Source organism: Equus asinus, chromosome 10 (genome assembly GCF_041296235.1).
Source record: "Equus asinus isolate D_3611 breed Donkey chromosome 10, EquAss-T2T_v2, whole genome shotgun sequence".
NCBI lineage: Eukaryota > Metazoa > Chordata > Mammalia > Perissodactyla > Equidae > Equus > Equus asinus.
The window spans coordinates 16,662,307-16,678,363 of NC_091799.1; the positions used below are offsets into that span (position 1 = coordinate 16,662,307).

General features: G+C 59.5%; 1 long non-coding RNA gene across 4 annotated transcripts; it reads left to right on the forward strand.

The window, feature by feature from the left end:
- Window positions 1-412: 412 nt before the first annotated feature.
- On the forward strand, window positions 413-10,601 carry LOC123289275 (uncharacterized). 4 transcript variants are annotated; one of them, XR_011506200.1, is made up of 6 exons: window positions 414-917; window positions 4,243-4,838; window positions 6,518-6,585; window positions 7,756-7,935; window positions 8,727-9,021; window positions 10,467-10,601. It is a non-coding gene; the product is annotated as an uncharacterized lncRNA (long non-coding RNA). The 4 variants fall into 4 exon arrangements; XR_011506197.1 differs by having other exon boundaries at window positions 413-917; window positions 7,756-9,021; XR_011506199.1 differs by having other exon boundaries at window positions 413-909; window positions 7,756-9,021.
- Window positions 10,602-16,057: the final 5,456 nt, after the last annotated feature.

The window sequence follows — 16,057 nt, forward strand, 5'->3', positions numbered from 1 at the left end:
GATGCAGTGCGCTCCCGGGGAGCCGCGCGGAGGCGAGGGGGCCGCCCCGGGCCTCGCTCCCGCGTGCCCCGCGCCCTCCCCGCCCCGGGCGCCCGGTTCAGCGGAAAGGAATGTCTTGCTCGGCGGGGAGGCGGCGCAGCCCCCCCTGCCCGGGCCTCGTTTATTGCGGCTCCCCAGCCGGGCGCGTTCCGCCAGCCGGGCTGCTCGCCGGGCCCCGGTGACTCACCCTCGCGCCCCGCCGCCGCGCCCGCCCCCGGCAGACCCTCGCCCGACGGTCGCCCGAAGTTGGGGGGCGTCTCCAAGGGGGGGAGGGTGCGCGCGCCCCTGCCCGCGGGAGCCCGCCGCCGCGCCCGCACCCCGCCCCCTCCCCTCCGCTCCCCTCCCCGCGCCGCCACCCCGCCCGCCCGCCCGCTCCCTCCCCTCCCCCCTCCATAACTCAAAAGCTTGTCAAGCTGGTTCCAGACTCCTGGCGCCGGGCTCCGCTCCAGGAAAGAAAAAAAGGAAAAAGAAAAAGGGAAAAAGCCGGCGAGAGGGAGAGAGGGAGAGAGGGAGAGAGAAAGGCCCGTCGAGCGAAACTGTGCGCCAGGGGCGCGCGCGGCACAGCGGTCCCCGTCCACTGGCCCTCCCCACTCCCCCGAACCCTAGCGGGGAACCCCCCGCACCCTGGGGGCCAGAGGGCGCGGGCGCAACACAGACCGGTTATTTATGGTCGAATCAATTATTTAGCTGCCCGGGGAAGGGAGGGGGCGGGGTGGGGACGGGGAAGGCCGGGAGGGGAAAGCGGCTGCGGAGACCACCCCGCTGGAGGTCGCGGCTCTCCCGCGGGGCCTCGGGGTCCTCAGGCGTCCCCACGAGAAAGCTGCCTCGGGGTGGGCTCCGGGAGGAGCGCGGGGGAACCTGCGGAAGCCGGTGAGCCGGTCCGTAACCTCCCAGTTAGACGGGGAAGGGGGAGGGGGAAGGGGGGACAGGCGGCCGTAGCTTGAAAGAGCCGACGGGCAGGTGGGGGGAGGGCGTGGGAAGAGTCTGGCCTGTGAATTCTTTCCTTCCTTACTTCATTCATTCCATCTTTATTGCGAGCCCACCAAGTGCCCCTATGCCCACAGCCCAGGGTGGTGGTAGGAGAGGGTTAAGAGCAGGAATTTGGACTTAGGACCAGATCCAAATCCTGGTTCCTATTGTATTCTCCCCTCCTGTGTGCCCTTAGACAAGGGACTTGCCCTCTCTGAGCTTCCACTTCCTCGTGGACAGGATAGAGATGAGCAGAGTGAGGACTTGAAGGAGGTGGAGGTCAGGGTTCAGGGAAATGGGGCTCTTGGGCCAGACCTGACACAGAGTGGGGGGTAGGAGGTGGGTCCTCTCTTCACACTGAGGGGGCACGCCCAGGCCCCCAGTATCCCCGCCAACTGTGGGTCCTGGGTTTCCTGCAGCCTCCCCTGGTTTCAGACTTTGGAGGGTCCTTAACAAAGCCAACTCGACCCCAAGGCCTCTGCCCGGGGCCTCCCTCTGGCTGGCTTCTCACCAGCCTGGCCCTTCCAAGGCTGCTGCGGATGGCAGCCAGCGGGGCCTGCCCCAGCTCAGTCTCCTGTCCTCCACGCCCTCCTCCCCAGCCTCCTCCCTTCCCCAGGTCCCTCTTGTCCAGGCCTGCTCCTCCCTGCTCCCAGGCTGGGCCAGAGGTCGGAGCCCTGAGGTCTGGGGGCAAGGGGCAGTCAGAACAGGACCGGGCTCAGTGCCTGGCCCTCCCTCCCCCGACAGACTTCGCCCTGTCCAGGGTGCCAGTCTGCTCTCCTTCCAAGGCCCAGAAGTGAAGGGGCTTCCGTTGCCAGACCCAGGCCTGCCGAAGGGCCCAGTGTCTTCCCACCAGATCTTCCACCGGCCGCGTGAGGTGGGCCTGGCAGAGCCAAGTTCCATGGGGCCTGAACGTTTACAATATGGGGACCCTCTTTAAGAAAACTGGTGCCAAGTTTTGCATTCCCATGGAGCCCAGGGCCTTGGCAGGGCCGTGCCAGCGAGAGTCCCTGGCACCAAGGCTTCGTTGGCTTCTTGGTAAGTCACCTCTGTCGTGGGTGACACAATAGCCATCCCTTTGCAGAGGTGGAAACAGAGCTTAGGTGGGGTCTCACTGACCCACGGTCACACAGCTGGAAAGAGCAAAGCTGGGATTCGAGCCGAGGTCTTACCCCACAGGCAACACCCTGAACTACCTCAGAGCACATACCACCTCGACTGCAGGCCACATGTCACCTGTCCCCACGCGGGTCCAGCCCAGGCAAGGCCAGGGAGACCAGCCTGTGCCCCTCCCTCCCAAGGCCTTCATGCCCCGAGGCTCCTTTCTCACTTCTGACAACAACCACACAGTACCAGGAGGTAGGTCTCTTCTGACCTTTTCATTCCCACAGCTTTTCCTGCACACTCCAGAACTCCAGCTCCTCCACTGACCTTGAGGGAACACCCCCTGTTGGGTGGTGAGCTCCCTGGGGGCAGGGGCTGGATCTGTCCGCTTTGGCCTTGCACCCCGTTCTCAGCCCAGTACAGGCACGGAGCAGCCAGTCGGAGCACATTTAGCAGTAACATCTCGTCCAGGCTGGAGGAGGAGGAGGCAGGGGTGATGGAGAGGTTGTGACACTGCAGATTGCTGGGCCTCTCCGGACCTACTGAATCAGGCTCTCTGAGCCTAGGGCCTGGGGCTCTGCATTTTACAGCTCCCTCGGTGCGTCTCAAGCTCAGTAAAGTTTGAGACTCAGTGACCCAGAGCCAGAAAGAGCAAATGTGGGTCTAGACCAAGCCCCTCTCCCAAAGGGGATTCTTTTCCCCTAATTCTGGCTCATTTTACCAGTGCAGCGAGCTCATCTTCCAGCTGAGAGCTAATCGTTTCTAATGCTTATTAAAGACCTACTGTGTGCCTGGGACTGGATCAGAGGTTTCAGAGACCTGCCTCACTGGACACTCACAAAAACCCCAAGAGGCAGGGACAATTGTTGTCCCATTTTACAGATGGAGAAACTGAGACCTGGGGAGGTAAAGTGACTTGCAGAGGGACACGGCACCAGGGAAGGAGGAGGCTGGAGACAGAAGGCTGTCTGCGGGCCCACTGAGCTCAGGAGCGAAACGGCCAGGGTCTCGCGAGAACATCCGGATCTGAGAGCGGAGACAGCAGCCTGTGAATGGCTGGGAGAAAGCAGACACCCTGCAGAGTCGATACAGGGACCCCGAGCTTAGATGGCCAACCAACTCAGGCGACAGACCCCAAAGAAATCTGATCCAGGCGGCCTCTTCTCCCTGGTATCTTTGGAGTCTGCGTTCTGGGAATGTGTGTTTGCGGAAGGATTTCACGTGTTTGCTTCAGGCAAATCTTTGCCTTTTCTCTGCCAGCAGTTCTGGTGCAAAAGGGAAGGGGCCTGGTCAGCAAGAGGAGAGAAGCGGGGCTGCTGGCGGGCGGGCGGGTGGACGCTGCTGCGGCCGCGTGCCCCCTCGGCTTGTCTGCGGGGCTGTATCACTGACGCTCCCGGAGCCAGAGCCCTGTGCAAGCGCAGCATGACTCCCACTCCAGGAGGGCAGTCGAGGCCCCGGGAGGTTTCCAGCGGGGAGGGGCCAATTTACTGGCTGCTGCCCCTGGTCCCTGAGGGGGGACACCACCCAGAGAGGTTGGTTTTGCCTCACAAGATAAATGATCTAATAGTCAAGCTAGCCTTGTAGGTAGTGAGCGCTCCACCTGAGGAGATATTCAAGGATCGGTGAGGTGCGTGCGTGCGTGTGTGTGTGTGTATACAGAGCCATGACTCGGGAAAAGCACTGGCTGAGGCAACTTGCAGAGCTTTTTCAGTGTTGAGAGCCTGGGAATTTCCATTCCTAACATAACTGAGCAGCCTAAGTGGGGCCAATGTGAAAAACGAACAGAGGGAAGGTGGCAGGTTAAGGTGCCCAGGCTGGGAACCGCAGACCCTGGAGAGCCCCCAGGGCCACCGAGCCAAGCCCCCAGCCCTTGGCCTTCCAACAGAACTGCCATTTCTGGATGTTCCCATGTGCTGCTCTCTCTTGCAGTCATCCGCAAATGCCCATTAACCTTTCATTAGAATGATTAATAATAATATTACTGATAACTCACGATCAATGCCGTAATACCTAGGAACTGAGCACTTACTGAGACAGGCTCTATTCTAAGCGCTGTGTATGTATAAACACACATAGCAGACATGACAGTCTGTGAGCCATGTCCTTACATTTACTGTCATTCCCGTTTTACAGACCAGGACACTGAGGCTCAGAGAGCTGACCTTCGAAGCCAGAGGACTCAGAGCCAGGCTCAGGAAGGGAGCTGGGAAACGCCGGTGGAGGGCCGAGGACCCGGGCCACTCCCAACCCCGGGGGACAGAGCAGCAGAACCCGGAATGGGAACGGGGAGAGGGGACTATCTCACCCAGCGTCCTCATTTTACACCAGAGAAACGCGTTTCAGAGAGGGGGAGAGCCGTGTCAAGGTCGCCAGCAGTTCCACCGACCAACCGCTGGGTCTCCTGACTCCTCCATGTGGGCTTTTGCTGCCCTCCCACATCCGATTCCTCTTTAAAAACGATATTTTAAAGACTATTAGGAGTGACACATCACTCAGTGAACATTCCTAAAGGAACGGGAAGACGTGACCCGAGCGAGCGGTTGCCGTGGGCCAGGTCACGTGTGCGGAGGTCATGCTGCTGTCACCTGAAAGTGGAGGGAGCACGGCTGCTCCCTGCTGATGTCCCAGCAAGGGGTCAGGTGGATGCTGACGGGGGTATGAAGGTGCCTTAGAGACCGGAAGACATGGTCAACAGGATCCTCTCTGAATGTTGGGCACAGGAGTTAGAAGTAAGGCTGCGGCTCATCCCAGGGAAACCGAGTGACAGTTAGGGCCCGGAAGAAATCGGTTCTTCCAGGGCGGGATCCTCCCTAGAAGGTGTCCTGGGCCCCGTTCATTGACTCATCCATCCGCCCGAGAAAACCATGTTCTGAGCATCCGCTGCACGCAGCAGCGTGGTCAGCCCAGCGGCTTTGAGCACAGTCTCTGAGTCCACCCCCCTGGGCCTGAGTTCAAGTCTGGCCTCACGGGTCCAGGCTCACGTGGGCTCAGTGTCTCATTAGGATGCGCCCGCCCACTCTTGCAGAACCCAAGGAACAGTGGGTGGAGCAGAGAGGGGCTCATTTCCCTCCCGTGTGGGTCTAGGGGGCTCTGCCCTGGGAGCTGGTCCAGGGCCCAGGCCCCTTCTGTCTCTCCTATCTACAAGGCCAAAGATGGCCACCACCTCCCCACCTCCATTCTTTCCTCAGTGTGTTGGGGGAACCCAGGAGGTGGGAGACGCCTCTTCTTTTTAAGGGCAAGGTGGAAGGTGCATGGTTCATCTCTCTTACGTCCCATTGGCCAGAACTGATCACATGACAACACCTAGCTGCAAGGGAGACTGGGAGATGTAGTATTTAGCCTGGCAGCCATGTGTCTCATTAAAACCCAGGAAGGGATGTTGTGTTACTGAAGGAGAGATGGCAGAATGGATACTGGGCAATAGCCAGCAGCCTCTGCCACCTGGGAGTCAGGGAGATACTTTGGGGAGATGCTCAGCACAGGGCCAGGTACATGGCTGATGCTCAGGAAGTATGTGCTGTTATCATTGGCATTACAGACGGGGGTTGTTTGAACTTTCCCAAGGGATGCAGGGACCTGCTGAGGCCCAAGCCCGGGGAGAGCTCTGGCTGCATCGTGGGGGCCTCCATCCCTGCCTTGCGTCCTCTAGGTGATGAGGAGAAGCACTGAGAGACAGCAACCCCCAGCTCAACCCCTCAGGGCCCCACGGCCCAGGCTAGGGAGCATCTTGGGCCTCCTCCCTCCCTTCAAGGAAAACATAGAAAAGCAGCTTAGTCTTCAGGGCTTGGGGACAGGAGAGCCAGGTGACATTGGGGGTCTTGCAGCCCTGCCCCACGGCTGCCTTCATGGAGCATGGCAGCCTCCACCAGCCCAGAGCAGGAGGCCAGGGTCTACCTTGCAGACCCCAGCCTCTCAAACTCTGGTCAGAAGGCCAGGCAGGGCTCTCTGTCCCTCCTGATGCAGCACCAGGTGATCTGAGCTCCGAAACGTCCCCTCCCGAAACATTCCGCTCTGGACCCGAAGCCCTTCCCAGCCCGAGGAGGACTGGTGGGTGGCAGCACCTCCACTGAGCACTGCATCCCCGTGGGTCCAGCTCACCCCCAGCCGGTGGGTGGGAGGGTCTCTTCTCCTGCCCTCGCTGGGTACAGGGTCGGGAGCTGAGACCCCCGCATCAGAGAGCCCCTGACTCTGCCTCTTAGCAGCCACGTAAGCTGGTCTCTCCAATGATGTTGATGTTGATGACCCAATTATGATGGTGATGGATGATGATAAGGGCATCCATATCTCCCTCTTTTTGTAAAGATTATAAAAGAATCCATGCAAGCAGCTTGCAGAGAGAAAGGCCTCAAGGAACCGTGCCTGCTCAGATCAGGATTATGACTGTTACTTTCTTTCATCCCTTCCACAGTCCTTGACTGTCTACCGCCTGTCCACAACTCCCTACTGGTGATGTCCTCCCATCCTGCAGTCTACACGGTAGGCATCTTCTGAGGCCCCCGGACTGGGCAGGTCCCCACAGACACCACCTCTGCACCCCAGCTTTCTCCTTCCTGCACTTTCCAAAATCACAAGGAATTAACTGTTCGGGTGGAGTCTGCCCTCCAGACGAGGAGTCCCGGGGCACAGGGACCGCGACTACTTCCTTCACGGCGGCTGCCCTGAGTGCCCAGCGCACGACGTGGGTGGGATTCTAGTAAACGCCTGCGGGATGAATGAATGGGTAAACGAAGGCATGGCTGGATGAGTGATAAGGCATTTTGCCGTCAGCCTGAGAATATGTATTTAAGAGCAGAGTTTATAGACTTGGAAAGACTCTGACTTGAATCTCAATTTTGTCATTGACTTGCTGGGTGACCGGGAGCAAGACCCTTCTTCTTGAGCCTCAGTTTCCTCATCTGTACGATGAAGCTAAGGACACTTTGTAGAGGTGGTGACAGGTCACTGAGCTAATGCGGACATAATGTAGAGATATCGTGCTGGAGCACACAGTAGTTGCTCAGTAAGCGCTGGCTGTAATAATAGTCAAAGTTACTGTTAATACAATATTCTCCTTGAAACAAGTGGGGTTTTGTGTCAAAATCCCCTGCCTGTCCCCCTCCTCGACTTCTGGGCAGGTCAGAAATAGCTGACAAATGCTTCCGTTCATTCGTGCACACGGTGAATCCGAAAATACCTGTTGATCATCCTCTGCGTGCCGGGCCCGGGGCTGGATGCTGGTGGTGGGGAGCAGAAAGGGGGGTCCTACAGCGAGAGCAAGCCATCCAGTCCATCCTCTGTGCAAGGGAAGCGGCCGAGACCCTCTGTCCACATCCTGTCATCCTCCACCCCCCACGGCCGATCCATCTGTGTCCTTTTCCTGTGCCTCTTTCATCCCGGCCTGGGCGGGGGGCTCTGCGCCCCCACCCACCCTGCAGCCATTTCCTGCCCTTCTGTCATCTGCTTCCTGTGATCCTTTCGTCAACAGACTCTTGGAAGCCTCTGAACCGATGGCAACCTTGGCCACCTCTCTCCTCTGGGCTGGGCCGGGCCTGGTGACCCCACAGAGGCTGGAGCCAAAGTCGGCTTCTCCTGGGATGCTGCCCTGGGAGGCAGATGGATTCCAGCCTCATTCATTTATTCACTCACTCATCATTCATTCATTCACAGGTTCCAGGCCTGGGTGGGGCCCATAACGTGAACAAGACAGTCATGGTCCCTGCCCACATGGAGCTCGCTGCCCGAGGATGACAGGCCATCCCACAGCAAGGGGATTCTCCCCAGAACTGCCGCGGCAGGAGTGATCCGAGGACCCGCTCAAGGAGCGCCAGGCTAGGAGTCGGGCCTCTGGTAAGTGCCTTTGCTTCTGAGCCTCAGCTCCACATCTGGTAGATGGGGCAGCTGGAGAGGCTGGATGCCACGCTCTCTAAGGTCTTCCAAGCTAGAAGATTACGTGAGGTCGAGGGAGTGCTGGGCCTTGCTGGAGTGGACTTCCTGACACGGGACGGGGTCCCTGGACCCGGCAGAGAGGCAGGGTAGAGGCTGGAGATAGAGGGAGCCCAGGGATGAAGGGAGACGGATGCACCTCGTTGGTCAGAAAGTAAGCAGGGCCCTGCCTCTGGACACAGGCCTCCGCCCGCCCATCCCCTTGCACGGCCCCACATCCAGCTGACGGTGCCGTCTGCTGACGCTGTTCACAGGCTGCCACTTCCTGAGCCCTTACCACGTGCCGGGCATGCGGGCTGAGCTGCTTATGCCCGGCCTGACTCTGTGGACTGCTTACTCTGGCCCTGTGGGGGGAGGGGGGTGTGTGTGGTTATTCTCCCCATTTTACAGATGAAACAATGGAGGCACAGGGAGCTGAGAGGTTTGCCCAGGGCCCGCGGCTTGCAGGCGGCAGAGCTGAGGTTTGAATGCTGTTTGCCTGACTTCAGCCCCGATGCTGTCCTGCCCTTGGTGATTGAATGGGGCTGAGTCCCAGGGAAAGGCGGCCACACTTCCACCCTCTTTGGGAAGGGAGCCTCGAAGGGGGCATGGGAACACGAGCCACTCAGAGGCCAGGGCCCTCCTTCCTGGCAGATGCTGCTGTGGGGTCTCAGAGTAGCGCTTTCCTTCTCTCTCCCTGGCGCAAACCTGGGCAGCTCCCGTGTGAGCCTCAGTGGCAGAAGAGGAATCGGGCAGCTGGTCTGCAGACTGGCCCACCCTGTGGGAAGTGCACTGGACGGCGAGTCCCAGGCAGGCTGTGGCAGGGCCTCGCTGTGCACCTGGCCCAGGCGTGCCGCCTCTCTGGTCATGCGGTGGGGGCTGGCTGAGCCCCTCCTGGCCTGGCCCCTGTGGGCCACAATCTCTCATGTCAACTGCATCCCACCATGATGGTTCTCGGCAGCTGGTCATGGCAGCTTCAGAATCTCGTCCTTTCCAGGACCTCATTCTCAGGTGAGTAAAAGGTGAAAACCTGGCTGGTCAAAGTCGTTCACAATTAACTACCAGAACCAACCCTAGCTCAGAGAACCAAGAAAATAGCCCCTGTCTGCTCTAAATTTGAGAGAAGGCTCTAAATGGAAGCTGAGCATGGAGGGGGCGGTCTCAACACCGTCTGAGTGCTCCCTGGGGTCCTCGCCTGCCTACCCACAGAAGCGGCGTCTCTTTGTCTTCCAGCCAGAGAGTGGACCCCGGACGGGCAGGGGCTTTGCCCCTGCTGCCCATGTGCCTCAATTTGCCTCCTTAGACGTTTATGGGCTGCTTGATCTGTGCCAGGGGTGAAGGTTCAGAGGGCAGAGGCTGGAGGGGCTGCAGGGGCTGCCCCCGGAGCCCAGAGTCAGGCGGGCAAGCTACCCAGAGGCTGACCATTATAACATGGTGTGACAAACACGACAAGGGACTTGGGCACAGCTTGGATCCCCTAATCACTGAGCTCTGGGCCAGGCCCCATGAGGGCTCGTTACCCCCATTGGCCAGATGGGGAATCTGAGCCTTAGAGAAGGTGGCAGTGAACTGGGAGCCAGGATTTGCACCGAGATGGAGCCAACGCCCCAGTCTCCAGCAAACCACACGCAGGGGCTTGGTGGCCCTTAGGAGGCCTGCAGACTCCTCAGCAGGGCCTGCAAGATGTCACATGATCCAAGATGTCACACGATCCGGCCTGTCTGTGCCCCTCTTGCTGCCTCCATTTGAGCCTCCCTGTGGATTCTGAGAAGTACCATACTCCCACCAGCCACAGGGCCTTTGCACCTGCTGGAACGTCTCTTCCTCGTGTTGTAATGGTCAGAGATGTATCTGCAGCTCCAGAGTATGTGCCCATGAGGATGGAGTTAGGATGGAGTTCTCTGTTTACCCAGGAAGTGGCCAGGCCTGGCATCGAGCGGGGGTTCCCATTCTCATTGTCAAGGCATGAGTGGTGGGCGGGGGACAACATAAAGCAGGGTACATCTTGCAGTCTGGCAAGGAGCAGGTGGGTCACACAGTGTGGTTCTCTGCCCTGGATGGGGCACCGGTGGTTTGCTCTGGATGGAGCTGAGCAATTAACTAACATTATCTCACTGAATCGTCATGACCATCCTGTGAAGCTGCCACTGTCATTATCCCATTCTCATAAATGAGGCTGGGAGAAGTGAGGTGACCCTCCCAAGGTCACTCAGCCGGTGAATGGCAGAGCAGGAATTTGTTTTTTCAGTTTATTCAGGTGTAATAGACACACAGTAACGGCACATATTTAAATTGCACAATTTGATGAGTTTGGGCATCTGTAACCCATAAAACGGTTACTACCATCAAAACAGTAAACATATCCACCACCCCGAAAGTTTTCTCGTGCCCCTTTGTGGTCCCTCCTGGGCCCCACTGTCCTCAGGCAACCACTGAGCTGCTTTCTCTCATTATAGGTTAGTTCGCACTTTCTAGAAGTTTCTCTGAGTGGAATCACACAGTACACATTCTTCGTCGCCTGGCTCCCCTCACTCAACATAACAACCATGGGGTTCCTCCGTGTCGTGTGCATCAGTGGTTCATTTCTTCTTATTGCTGAGCAGTGTTCCACTGTCGGGATGCACGACTGCCTGGAGAGGGATCGTGGGCCGTTCCCAGTGTTGCCTATTACCCATAAAGATGCTGTGAACATCCGGGTACAAGTCAGCGTGGACCTCAGTTTTCATTTCTCTGGGATAAACGCCTAGGAGAGGAATGACCGGGTCATATGCTAAGTGTGCGTTTCACTTTTTTAAAAGCTGCCCAGTGTTTTCCATAGTGGCTGAGCCACTTTACCCCCCCACCAGCAGCAGAGGAGGGTCCCACGCTCCAGAGCCTGTGTCCCTCACTGCCAAGCCCTGGACCTCCCTGACCGGCTCAGGGCCGGCCTTGCTCCCTGGACAGAACGGCAGGAGAAGGAGCCAAGAGAAGGCAGGGGGCTGAGATGCACCCCCCCCCCACCAGGAGCAGGCAGCTCCCCTGGGCTGCATTAGCCGCCCCCCCACTGTGGGTCTGGCTTCCTCTTTGAGCAGAGGCTGCCTTCCCAGGGGCTCAGCGGCTCTGGGAGGGCCGGCTGGGCACACAGTGGGTACCAGGTGAATGCCAGTGCCCCAGGAAGCAGCCGGCCAGGCCCTCTGTGGCCTCTCGTCTCTGGCTGCACTGAGGAAGCCTGGGGGGGGGGGGTCTCCCAGGCCAGTGACAAAGGCATCCCGGGGGCTCCAGGGGTGGTGCCCAGGGCTTTCTTGGGCTCCTTACCAAGCTGGTGAGAAAGCGGCATGCATGCGTGTGTGTGTGTGTGTGTGTGTGTGAATGCTGGTTTCTGTGCACCCGTCTGCAGCGAAGGAGCTTGTCCCTTTGAGCTGTGCGAGAGGAGGAGGAAGAAAGAAGCCATCAGAGCCTGTGTCAGAGCGGGAGAGACAGACAGGGAGGCAGAGCCGGGCATCCAGAGAGAGAGAGAAGCAGCCCACCCGAGGAGGGGCGAAGCTCCCCTCCAGACCCCGGGGAGGGGGGCAGGGGGCCGGGGAGGGGTACTAGAGGGTAGCAGGAATTCTTCATTAAAAATGAAACCCCGGAGCCGGCCGGCGGCGGCCGAGGAGCCGGGCGCCGGCAGCCTCCCTCTCGCAGGAGCGCCGGGGCCCGCGCCGGCTCCAGCCGCCCGCGGCCGACCTCACGCGTCCTCAAAGCCAGCCTGTCCCACTTCCCTCGCCGGTTGCTACAGCAACTGAGCTCTGAGTAATCAGCTGCACGGTGACCTTTCTTCCCCCGGAGAGAGGGAGGAGGGAGGGAGAGCTCGGGAAGGAGGAGGGGGGAGGGAGGCGGGAGGGGGGAGAGAGGGAGGAGGGAGGAGGGGGGAGACGCAGGGGAGGAGGGGAGAGGATGGAGAGGGGGAGAAGAGAGGGAGAAAGATGAAGAGGAGGAGGGGGAGAGGATGGAGGAGAGAGGATAGAGAGAGGGGGAAAGACGGAGGTGGGGGAGGAGGAGAGAGTAGAAGGCGGAGGAGGGAGAGCAGGGGCGCTGCGCGGATGGTCAAAGCTGTAAAAGCACTGCAGCTGGGGTCTGGGGGCTCTGCCGGCGGAGCTGGCAGTCAGAAGGCGGGAGAGGAGGGGCCGCCGCCGGCAGCGCTGTGGTGGGGGAGGGAGAAGCCGCGGAACTCACGGGACGGATGTGGAGGGTCCTGACCTGGACAGACGCCTGCGGGGCACCGCCTTCCCCTGCCCCTCCCGTGCTGCAGATGGCCAGTCTCCGTGTGTTCTCTGGCTCAGAACATACCCTCTCTGAGCAGCCTGGCTCCCCCATTCCTCAGATGGGGAAAGTGAGGCCGGGAAGCTTGTTTATAGGTTCAGGACTCAGGCCCCTGACCTCTTGTCCTGCCTCCTCCCTCCCCGCACCTGCTTCTGACCCGGAGGCAAGGCCAAGCCAGGGCCAGGTCGGAGGGGAGTCCTGGTCCACTCCCAGCTCCCCGCTGCCCTGCTGTCTGTCCTCAGTTTCCCTGGTTGTTAAGCAAAGATGCCCGAGGCGGGGTGCGTGCTGCCCAGGGAGGCAGCCCTTGAGAGGGAGGCTCTGGGAGCCTCTTACACCCCAGTGTTGATTTGAATTCTCTAAACGCAGCAGAAGCCAGGCGGGGAGGATGTGGGAGCTCCGGGGAGCTGGGGGCAGCTCCGGGGAAGGGGGTGGGCGCAGATGGGAGTCGGGGCCGCAGGGGGAGCCCTGGGGAGAAGGGGCACCATCCCAGGAGGGCGTGGAACCCTCCTGGTACCTGGTCATCTGCCCGCCCACCCGCGGGCTCCCCCCAGCTCGGCAGCACCGCGCCAGCACCAGGCCCATCACCGGCCTGGCCCTGGGGACCCGCCAGCCTCCTGTTTATGAGGCAAGCCAGCCCCCCAGTCACAGCCGCGCCCACCGAGTGGGGGAGGGATGACAGATGGCGGAGGTGCTGTTTTAACCAGAGTCTGCTGCAGTTGGGGAAGGGGAGGAGGGAGCGGGGGTGGAGGAGGTGGGACCTTGCATTGTTGCTGGCTGCCCCCAGGGCCCCTGTGTCCCTGCTCCTCTCCACCTGGCACCTCTCCCCAGCCCAGGTCGCGCAGGGCTGAGGGGGCAGCTGACCCAACAACCCTGTTGCTTGGGCTGCTCCACTTCCCATGGACTCTGTGGGTGCCCCTTGGGTCTGCAAGGTGTCAGGGGTCCCCTGGGGGGTAGGACAATGGGGGCAGTGTCTCAAGTCTCAAGGCTCCACTGCAAGGAGAACCCCATGACTCCCCAGCTCGCAGCCAGGACTCCACTGCTGAGCGGGAAATGCCAGGCGCTGGCAGGGAGGAGTGGCAGGAGGGATTGTGGGCAGCCCGGGGGCCCCAGAGTCCAACCTTGGGCTCCAGGCTTCCGCTGGAGTCCTCAGGGCAGGTTGGGGGCAAAGCTGGGGAGGGGTCTGCCTTTTTATCCAGCTCCGCATTGGAGTGAAGTCCAGAAGCTCTCTGGACCTCAGCATGTGCATCTCCAGTGGTGGAGGCTGCCCGCCCCACGCACCTTGCTGGGCAGCAGACCAGGCAGTGATGGGGAAGGAACCGGCAAAGCCACCAGGGGCCTCTGAGGCCATCTTTCATAGGTGAGGAAACCAAGACTCAGAGAGGTGAAGTCGCTTGCCCAGGGTCACCCAGCTGGTAATGGGGAGCTGGGCCCTGGGTTGTTCAGGATGAGGTGCACGTGAAGCCACAGAGTGGCCACATGGAGCTGGCATCGGAGCTGGCTACTGTGGCGCTGAGACCACCTGGACCCCGGGGTTCTTGACCCCCAGAAGTCCCGCATTCCAGAAGCCTGTGTACCCCCAGCCCTTCTTCGCAGGAGGAATGGCAAGCCCTGCGGGCGGCCATTCGGTTCAGGGTGAGCCCAGCCCTGGGCCCCACACGGGCCCAGCACCCACATGTGGGGTGCTGCTGTTATCCCTGTGTTCAGATAAGGAAGGCGAGGCTCAGAGGGGGGCGGTGAGTTGCCTTGGGCCCCAGCACACTGAGCGCCAGAGCTGGGAACAGAACCCACTTCTTGAACTGAGAGATGGCCCCCTGACCCCAGCCATATCAGCTGGGCTTGACCAGACTCAGGGGGTGGGTGTTCCCCGTGTTGGACTTGGCTGTGAACAGAATTCCCTTGACCCCTATTAGAACATGCTGATGGAAACTGCACAGAAGGTCCCTGTGGACACAGGAAAGAGGAAGCTTGTCACAGGACAGGCATGTGGGCAGGGTGAGATGGGTCAGTAGGGTTGGAGAGGCCATGGGGTCAGGGGGCACTCACAGCCCAGGGATCTTTTCTGATCCTTGGGTAGTAGGGGGCAGGGACTATTATCCCTTTAGACAGATAAGGAAGCTGAAGCCCAAGAAGGCCAGATGACTTACTACAAGTCCCATAGGGCATTGGGGTCAGAATCAGGGCAATGGCAAGCTTCTCTGACCCACAGCCAGTGTGCTCTTTGCTGCATGCCAGTGCTACCTCGACCCACCCTCTCACCCATCCACCTATCCTCCCACCCATCCATCTGCCCATCTAGCCACTCACCCACTACCTACTCATCCATCCATTTCCCCATCTACCCATCAACGCATCCATCCTTCCACCTATCCACTTACCCACCTGCCCATCCACGAACCCATTCACCTGTCCACCTTCCCATCTATACCTCCATCCACTCGTCCATCCACCACCCATCCATCCCCTCATCCATTCACCCACTCATCCACCCATCTTCCATCCATCCGTGTATCTATCCACTTACCCACCCACCCATTCATGAACCCATTCACCTGTCCATCTTCCCATCTACACCTCCATCCACTCATCCATCCACCCACTCATACACCCATCCTTCCATCCACCTATCCACCCACCCACCCACCCACCCACACATCCATGACCCCATTCACCCATCCGTTTTCCCATCCACATATTCATCCTGTCACCCATTACCCACCCACTCATCTATCTGCTATCTATCCTCCACCCATCCATCCATCCATCCGTCCGTCTATTCATCTACCTACCCGTTTACTAATCCATCTACTTGTCCAGTCATCTAGCCATCACCCATCCAACTACCACCCACCCACCCATGTATCCATCCATCCGTCCACCTACCACTCACCCACTATCCACTCATCTGTTCACTTTGTTTTTGTTCTCTAACCATTCTGAGTCTTGTTCCTGCATCTTTTAGTCCTGAAACTTATGCTTCTGTGAGCTGGGTGCTGAGCCTGTCCTCTCTGTGGAAGTGTGCCAACTCCCCACCCCCAGGTCGGCACACCAGTTCCAACTGGTCCCCATCAAGACTGCACCTCCAGTGTCACGGGCTCAGGCTGCCCCTCCTCCCTCCTGGCCTCCACCGGGTGGGAGCTGGACTCTGGGTGCTGCTTCTCCTTTTCTGAGTCACTTCACCTCCCCGTCTGGGTGTTTCCGTCCCAAGAGAGAGGCCTCAAAAAAGGTGGGAAGAGACCAGGTCACCAGTGCGGAGGTCACTTCCATAGCCTTACCACTCTGCAAAGGACATGGATCAACAGGGCACTGGGGACCATGCCATGGGCACCAGAGGCTGCCATGGTGTGGGCCACTACCCACCTGCCCAGGGACTGAGGACCATAAGGACAGTCTGGACCAGGAACCGGGCAGCTTCTGCTCTCTCCTGCTGTGTGACGCTGGGCAACTGAGAACTGAGGACACCATCGTCCCTGCCCCTCTGAGGGTTGGAGGGAGACGTGGAAGCTTCAGGCAAGGCCACAGCCCTTCACCGACATGATGGCGAGTTTTTGAGGTGGTTAGCGGGGTTCAGCCTCTGAGGCATACGTTCTCTTGTTACGAAAACCTTCCAGAAAGGCGCCTTGATTCTGTTCAGACCAACGAGCTAGCCACTCATTCATTCATTCACTCATCCAGCACCAACTGTCTCCTAGGACCTGGGTGGGACTCCAGGGATCTAGAAAGCAATAAAAATTGTTTCTGCCCTCAAGAAATTTGCTGACTCTTGGCT